Below are 9,625 nucleotides of genomic sequence, written 5' to 3'. Positions count from 1 at the left end.
CACCGCCCACCGCCTGAGACGACGATTGTTTCGATTTCGATTTGCACTCAACTACGGGCCGGGCGCCAGGACATGATTGTTTCACATAAACGACACATTAGCTTCGGCGCACAGTTTCGAGCAATTCTTGGAGTCGCCACAAAAACGTTCGATGTAATGGGCTTACGAGCACTTGGAAGTGTATTCTGAAAAACCAAATTGGTAAACAGGCGAAAAGCGAACCGCATTGAAATCAATCATTAAAATGATGCTTGAAATTTGATTACTGTTTCTCCTTACTAACGTCGATGAAAAGTTGTACATTTTGTACTGTTCTTCAAATAAATATTGTCTGAATACCAGAGAAATACTTGAGGTATTACTTGGAGAGCCCATTAGTCGAATTACAATTCCTTCGAACCCCTGGCGACCCAACATTTGCATTTCAGAGCCTTGGCGCCTTTAAATCCCATGATCCATCATGTGTGCTACGTTTTTCCACCGCCACGCTGTGAATTCTATTTGCCTAAACGAAGAAGAACGACGAAATGACATATCGGTAACGTCAGCTCAGATGGCTAGATCGATATGGGGTTCTTCTTACGCAAGCGAAGCAGGCTCTGGGAAAGATTGATCGAATGTCACTTTCGAGTGGCATCAATAACACACCGAAAATACCGGAGCAAAAAATAACCAAAGTGTAAAACATCACGAGAAGCAGAAAGTCCTCTTGAATACGGGGTCCTCACAGAGTAGGCTCTTGACGAGCGCGACAAACACGGCGTAAGCAGGCTGCCGGAGTAATTACCGGTTCGGAATCAATGCGGGATTAGCACAGAATCCAGATTTCTCTTTATAGCGACCGTAAATTTTAACGACCCATAAAATGGACCAGCTCCCGTGTTCAGCGGTGGCGCGCAATACCGAAAGTGCAGTTCACTTGCTGGCCGCCGGAACGCGAAGTGCTTGGAATGATTAGTAGCTACCGGGAGCAGTAAGTGTCCGTCCGCAACGTTAACGAGAAAATGGGATTCAGAGCTCCCGTAACGGTTTGTAAACAAATTATTTCAAATATTATGGTCCATTATAGTAAGCAGCTAATTACTTAATATCTTCTGCTCGAGTCGGGCCACACTTAATTGGCACCTAATGGAAAACGTACTCTAAATCCATTGTGTTGGTAAATTTGGCATTTCAAGCAACATAGCAGTGAATTAATTTTTACAATCATTTACTATCGCTACAGCTGCGGCCGAGAGTGTTGAGTTATGTCAATCCGTGGTCCGATATTAAAATATTGACTCCGATGAGATCGCTCGTAAACCCCTCGGCCCTTGGCAGACTGGTCGTTAAGATGGAATTAATTTTGGGAGACATCCCATAAACATCTCGTAAAACATCGCCCCGATAGATGATCAATTTAATTTCATTTTCCGAAAAGTAACAAATTGATTCTCCACATTTCAATGTGGGACCGGAGGCGAAAAATGATGCCAGACGAGCAGTTGGGAACCTGTTTGCCGGTTTTAGAGTGTCGGACAGGCAACAACCGACAGCTGGTCCGGCTGGCCCGACGTCCAAACCAGACTCGCCGCCGGAACTCAATAGATCTCCGGCCAACTCCATTCATCTGTCAGCGGGCAATTAATCACGCAGTCGCTGAACAGAAGCCGTGACACGTAGTTCCGGAGGAAACGGAGGGGTTCAAACAAAAGGTCAGGTGACTGACGACCCCAGCGTGTGGCAAAGCTGTCGATCGATTGTCGGTTTCGGTAACGGGCCACACAGGCCGTCAATCTCGTAATTTTTCGAACCAAATCCGGAAGCTGTGAGAGAGCGCAGGAAACGGTGTTGCTCGTGACCCCGTCCGGGTGGGGCAGGAAATGGTCACGAACTTTGCCGTCGCCGTGCCGAGCATAAACCGGAAATCGGCGTGCCGACCGGCAGGCCGGTGAAGTGGGGCACCGTTTACATAATTCGTACATTAATTTAATGCTGTCTTCGATCGGCACGCCTCTCGTGGCGCTAAGCGCGAGGCCCCCATCTGCCGAGGGCGGGTTAACTGAATAAATCTTTACGACACTTGAGCCGTACGACCTCCGGGCCGTTCGTGCACGTTGGTTCTTGCGCCATCGCATCACGGCATCTTCGCGTGTGTGTGTGTGTGTGTGAAGCGAAACGAGAAAAACAATCGTAAAAATGAAACAAATTCATCAACCATAAAATCGGCAACATAAGAAGGAAACCGAATACGAGCGCGGCCCATATATGGAAGGGCCGCGCTTTTTTGGCGGACGCGGGCCAACTTTTGGCCATATGGCCCTCGCGAAGAAGCTGATTGGAAGGAAGAAATCCCCCTTCCCGTGATCGGCACCCCGTGTAAACAACCGCCTCCCGCCCGGATGCCGCTTCGCGAAGGAATGCCAAAATCTACGATCGCAACCAGCTTTCTGCTTTCTCGCCGTCTCTCCCTCCGCGCGCCAATAAAGCAATTATCGTCACCTTCATGATCTTGACACTCATCGCACGAGAAAGAAACGCCATGGACAGCCAAAAGGGCCATCGGGTTTTGTGGTGCGAAAAGAATTCCGATTGTCCGCCGATTTTCGCGCCCGTGCCACAAACCCGGAACCTGTCACGGGAACCACTTATTGGAGGAATTTTTGGGGAGCACAGAGAGAGAAAGACAGGCGGGGCGGCACTCCAGCCAATCACCCGTCCCACCCGGTCACGATTTTCTGGTTCCGTTTGCGAAAGGCTTCGATTTCATGTATCTATGTTACGCCCGTTGGCCGCCCGGTCCGAACGCGAAATGAGCACACGAAGAAATCCGTGGCGTAAACGGGGCGAGAATTTGTGCGCTTTTTCGTGTTACCCGTGAGAAAAGCCATCCGTGGGTGATGGAAGCCCTTTGATTACACGGCTTCGATTTCTCGGAAGGGTAAATAAAACCTGACAAAAAGGCAATCGTGTGACAAACAATGCTGTTCAAGTGCCTGTGCAGGCACCTCCTAATAATAGATTCCCTTGTTATCTGTTCAATGCCTTCAAATTCATCGAGTCGTTTAAAACATAATTTAAATGTGTAAAAACCCGTGGTAGGTAGAGCCACGCGACTGATCGCTGGATAAAGGCCAAAACAAAGTGGAGTTCTCTGTTCCGAATCAGGTGTTCCGATTATTTGAAAAATTATGCGCAATTATGTTTGGAGGATGCCTTGCCATAAAAACCGCATCAAAACAATCGTGCTAGTTATCATACTGAGGCGACCTTTTTTTAAAACTTATACCATTTTTTATGTTCAGCAATCTAAAGATAGATCGAAGGCGCATCGACCATCTTAGGGTGATGGATGAGCTGAACGATTGAACGCTTCACAACTCCAAAGCCTATATCGTAGAATATATTATCCCTTACGTCGGTGTTGGACGGCGAAAGGGTTTGGAGCTCGGTATGATCTGGCACGGCCCAAGAGTATGAAAAAGTGTGCCCAATCAACACTAAGACCATCATCATCTTCTCTGATGCTAGTTTTGCGCACGAGCGTGATAAATTGATCACGATAAGAACACAAAACGCTCCCTGCTCGTCGGAGCAATATCCAGCAACGTGTGTGTCCAGGTCATTATGGTCATCGATTCGGCCGATACCCCGCCACAGAGTGGGAAAGATTATAAAAACATCAAACTACCCTTCGCGGACGATCACCTTGCCGATGGCCATCAGAGCTAAGTTGGTGTTGCTTTGTGTAACCGCCACAGAAAGTCACCACACCGAAGTGCCCGAAGGGCTCGGCGCTGGTCCCTCGTCTCACTTATGCTCTGTGCCATATGTTGCAAGGAAATGTGTCTTTCGTCGGTTTCTTTCTTTGGTGCTTTAGCTTTAGCACACTCCCCCTCGACCTGCCCGGTTCCGAGACACCGTAACAGATGCATACGGTGAATGCTAATGCAGCTCCATTTGCCATCGGATCGGACACGCCGGTCGTCTTGCGGTTCGTACTGTAGCCCTTCCCACAGCCGCGTTATGAGCGCCCTTTCTTCTGCACCATCAGCATATACACATTTTACGTGATGGCATCGTTTAGGCGGACGCGCGAGCTGGTGATCAGCATAGAATACGCCGCAGCCTCCAGAGCGCTAGCGAAGCCCTACCGACCGCCCACCGAATGGGCCAACGTGACAGATTTGATTCGGAAATTGAATAATTCATGTACCACATATCGCTCTGCCTCGTGCAGCTTCGGAGGGCCATTTCGGACTGACCCACTGACTGTCTTTCGTTTGCCTGGACACTCTGAACTGACGCCATTGAGTAGTGCAGCTGTTCGACGTAAGGCGCAACCATTTCCATTGGAACGTATGTCACGGAAACACTGGGAATTGATTGATACTTACAATCAATTTTCCTATTAAGGTAATTGCGGGCGGCTACCGTGCGTTTACCGGGGCAGATTGTTCTTCTGGGCGCTGTTTTAGAGTACAGCCGGCCGCTAGAACATTCGATTCTCCGTCGTCCCAAGACGGCGAAGAAAGTTTCATCCATTTTGTTGGGGAGTTTTTTTCCGTACTTTGGCGTAGGCCTTACCACTGTTTCGTGTTATCGATTTGATGCTCAGAGCGGAAAACGATCTTTTCTGTACCCGGCCACAATTACATCAACGCCCATTAATCATACAATTCATCATTAGGCTTTTCCTCAACTCATCGCAACGTGACAGGCTTGTTTCTGGCCGCCGCCGCCCGCCAGCCGTTCAGCATTGTGTATGACAGCAGCATCTCGAAACAACTGATGCTTGTCAAATCAGAACCATGTCCAGTTGTTAGTGCTCGGGAAAGGGGCTAGAAAGACTGGAGATACGTTCTCTTACAAAACTACGCTCCATTGAGAAGACCCCCGCGAGGCCTATACGTGCCCTGTGTACGGATATATCTGGTGAACCCGGTTGGGTCTTCCACCGGGTAAGCCGTTTCGAGTTCACGCCCACGTCCGGGTTGGAGTAAAAACAAAAACAATTTCACAATTGTGGCCCACGACAAACACGACGCCAAACGGTGGTGAAAAAGTTCAACACCAACATATCATGACACCGACCATCCGAGATCATTCTGAACCGCCGAGGCTGCACTGCACTGGTTCTGAATGACGTCCGTGTGCTTGTGGTTCTAGGAAAATGTTCCGACGAAAGCGTAACACAGCGTGAGAAGCCCTTCTTCGCAGCATCTGGCGCCCACATAGGTCAGTACGCCCGGTTAGGGTGGCTAAGAGCGAGCACATTCAGTGAAAGCAGTGTCTGGGAATGTGGCAAAGATTGCGGACGGAAAAAGGGTAGTGCTCCTTTGCTTGCGCAAGACACACTCCGAAGCATCGTTGGTTCCGTTGAAAGAAAAGGTTTGTTTCGGAGCTCATTAGGAGCGACGGTCCCCCGGTTGGTGGGTAGTGTATGATCGCATCTAACGGGGCCACAACTGGGCCGCCCTTTAGAACTTATCACGCCCTTACGCGCGAGAGATTGTGTGGACTGTTGGTGAACGCGTGAAACCGTTGTGAAAACATACTGTGAACAGTAATTAAGCTGCGTATGCCTTTCAACCGGTTACAATGGTCCTTTTGACCTTAAACTTTGTTGTTCTTAAAAAGGGCCTTTAAAATGTGTGTTCTTCTTCTGTGTGTGTAAATTTGATTAAATGAAAACTTATGGTTTTGATTTATTTTATTAAAATAAATTTCATCACAATACATTAACATTATGAAATAAAAACTGAAAGGGGAAAAACTAGACGATAAATTTGGCAGTGACATGAATGAACGTTTAGATGAATAACTGTTAACCCCATTGTTCAGAACCCCACACAATCAGTTTGATGAAGTACGTCTAGACGAAAGGGTTCGATCCGAAACTAGTAGATCAAACGAATGGAGCCACAACAGGAGATACAGATGGCGTCACAGAATCGAACTAATGAATTATCGTGCAAAATGATAGATTCGTGCCGTTATTCCTGAGATCCATTTGCAATCGCTGCACCAATTGGCTGCAGTATTTCAAGAATATCTATATTTTCAGGTTCTTCTAAGCAGCTACGATCCGCCCTACGATGCGTATGCTTCTGCTTCTCGTCTTCTCGTCTCGATAGCGAAGAAATAAATCAAAACTTTCCACCATTCCATGCCATTACGGAGAATCAAAAACTAGACAAGTGTTTGCGCTGGCCACCGACGCGCCAGCAGAAGCAAAAACTATCGACCACGAGTTTGATGTTGCTCAAAAAGCTTCAAACAACTCAAATCACAATAGGTTTGGGGATTTATTTATGACTTTATTTATGGGATACAGGTTCAATGGCTCTCTACACAGTATGTTGCCGTGCGAGGTGGTCGAAAAGGTCACATATTACTCGTGTGGTATTTTTGAGTTTCCTTTAACCATTCCAAACGGCGAAGAAAACGCCACAGTGCTCGGACCAGCACGCCAAAAATAAGACATTTGCCCACACGAATCAAGACATGAATCTATCGCTCGACCTTAATTAGGCTAAATTTCATTTTACATTTTATAACGTCAGCCTTTATGGTGTTCCGTTTTTTCCGCCCCACCATAATCAGGACGCGGGACACAATGAAAGGGTGTCATTACGGTTTCCGCTTCTCTCCGAAACCGGAACAGCCGTTCCAGTTTTATGTACCGAAAACCGACACATTTATGGATGTGGTCATCATCCCCGAATGGGGCAGGATGGTGCCGGTGTCCGGTTTCGGTCAGCGTTCGGGCGCAACGTTTGTAATTTAAATTCGACACAAAAACGCCGATCCTTTCAAATAATCTGCATTGCAAGTGACATACCAGTCTGCCGGTGTTGGCGGTGGCCTCCCCCCAAATGGATTCTGATGCAATGCAATCTGGCCGAGACGCGCGACCCGACACAAATTCCACCACCTCCGACGAATCCCAGCGCCGCGGCGGTGGTGATTTATTTTCGTTGCCTGCGCCACGGTTCTTCCCCTTTTCGGCACGGCCGCGGTGCCGCGGTTTCCCACTTGCTCTCAAAACTGTGTACATTTAACAGCTATTCAGATGTCAACGTGACATGATGGATGCACCGGGGCTGCCCCCACGGCGCACGGCTTGGCGACTTGGGTTGGCCCTCCGGGTTACCTCACTGCTGCAGATGGTGAGAAAATCCGTTCTCACCTGCAGCACCGTCTTCCGTCGGATCGGCCGAGTGCCAATTGGTCACCGGGTTGCGCGATGATTTGCATGCGTGCCAAGACAAGTGAGTTATGCTCAGCGGTATGGTTGGCGGTATGTTGAAGGTGGGCGAATTGGGATTGAGAATGCACTTTGTCGCCCGTTGAAGACCGTTGATGTCGTTGGATTTCGCTATTCGGCCTATTGCGTGCCAGCTGCTCTTTAAATGATCATTAATAAGTTGTTGCAAAAACACTAATTACAATTACAGATACGTCAATATTAATTGCTTTGGTGTCACTATGGATCGTTCGCGATTCAGTGCTTCTAACGAAGTAAAATATGACCAACTCAGTCTCCTCTTTCGCGGGTGACAGAAGAATTTTTAGTCTGATCAACAAACCACCTGCTGAAAACTGTGAATTTTACAACGAGTTTTGTTCAAATTAAATTAAGTTTTATGATGAAACATTAGTTACTTCAAATTAGTTTTTCCAATGTTGGTACCTTCAGAAGAACATCGTTCGCAAAACACATTTAATTTCTTTTTCTTGCAGGCAGATACATAAACGCATTGGTTCCATTTTTCAAAATTGAATAACTTTTCTTCGGTTCGACACAAGCAATCGCCCCATGGCCAGCCGGACGATAGGGATAGTTTGAAAGTAATTGAAAACTTTATTGCAATCGTTCTATTGAACTGTCATCGTTTGAAAGCCGGAAACCCGGAAACGGCGGCTACCCACGCAAACCGGCAACCCGAGGCCTTTCCGAATGTCGGGCCCATCAGCCTGGCAAACGATGCTCGAGCTGGCAGCACCTATGCAATCGCTGGGTCACGTTGCAACATAATTTTCACGTTTATTTACGCCGGCACCGAGCCGAAGCACGGAGTTGCCAATGGCAACGATCAAGAAAACTGGATCCACTACAGTCGGCAGTAGTCCGCGGATGTGGATTTGATTGGATTCTCTATGAACTGAGGCTTACGATTCTACGGCGTGGAAATAACGAAAAGCAAAACAACCATTGACCGGCGATACCTCTCGGCGATGTTCTGACATAACTAATAGTTTTGTTACGACCCCGAGGTAGCGTAGAAGTACCATTTCTTCTTCACTTGCGCCACCGGAAGGCTGGGTTTATAACGACTCACGTTGGCACGCGGAGTTTCACGGACGATCCGCAAAGAAAACACTAAACTTCCGAAGAAGACACACAACTCTCTCGGACCAACTCGGGCTAAGAACGTTTGGCGTTCGGCTGCCAGCCGATGAAGTTTGAAAAGTAAATATTTGCCCCAAACTGCCGGTGACCGGTTTCTTTACCGGCGGTAAACGGCCACAGGAAGCGCTAAACCGGAACGGAAGTAGTTTTGGTTTGGATCGTTTTCTGAGATGATGACTTCCGCGCTCACGGCAACACCGGCCAGGTTGTTTGATCTCCCGTCACCTAAAGTGTTTCATTGAATGGAATGGATGTTTTACAAAACAACATCCCCCATCGATCAGGCGCCAAGTGCTCGTTGTCGATCAACCAAAAATAACATTTATATTGTTCCCGTGGTTTTTTTTACTTTTTTGCAACAGCCCGATCAAACGGCCACCGAAATGGCCGAAATGGCACGCAAATGTGCTTCCAAAATGGCCATAAATTAAACTCAATTAGCTCACGGTGAGGCGTGAATTTGTTTATTTACCATTTTGCTTCTTCTTTTGCCGTGCTCTTTTCGCCGACACGACCACCGAAATGATTTTTTGGTGTCCGATGTCGCCACCATTTTCAGCACGAACGGCCATTAAATGTGGTGCACGAAATGCGTGCCACAAATCATCCGCATCCGCGCTCCGTGGCGGTTGGTGGTCGAATAAATGAATGGCACTGGTTGATTTCAATTACGGGAATTGATTTTTTTTCCTTCGCCCTCGCTTCGCCGACACTATCAATGCGACACACAAATGGTTCACTTTCGGCGCACTGTGGTTAGTATGCAAACATTGCACCGTGACCGCGCCAAGCGTCCCCAATGAAGTCGCCATGTCGCCAGAGTGTACTAGCTCGGTTGATCGATTGATCATTAAGCAAATTTATTATCCTGCCACAGGCGTCACTAGCGATACAACTGGCGCGGTCGGGTCGGGAAATAAATTTACTATTATTTATTTTCGCACCACATCTTCGCGTAAGCGCCACCACGATCAGTGCGCCAATTGGTTTCAGTCGCAAAGATGGGGCCGATTTTCAGCCATCGATACGCAGGGTGCCATTTACTGTCGATGGAAATAACAATCATTTGGCAGATCTTCATAGAAGCCTTTTGTGGACCTTCGTCGTAAAATATGAGCACAGATTATCATAATTCTGAATATGAAAGTAATATTCATCTGTTTTAGGACACACGGGTTCAACCGACTTCTCGAGTAGAGAGTCCCCTTAACATCTTTGTCCGCTCTGTAC

This window comes from Anopheles cruzii, chromosome 3, assembly GCF_943734635.1.
Source record: "Anopheles cruzii chromosome 3, idAnoCruzAS_RS32_06, whole genome shotgun sequence".
Taxonomy (NCBI): Eukaryota; Metazoa; Arthropoda; class Insecta; order Diptera; family Culicidae; genus Anopheles; species Anopheles cruzii.
The sequence above is the reverse complement of the archived record's forward strand: the minus strand, read 5'-3'. Positions refer to the sequence as shown.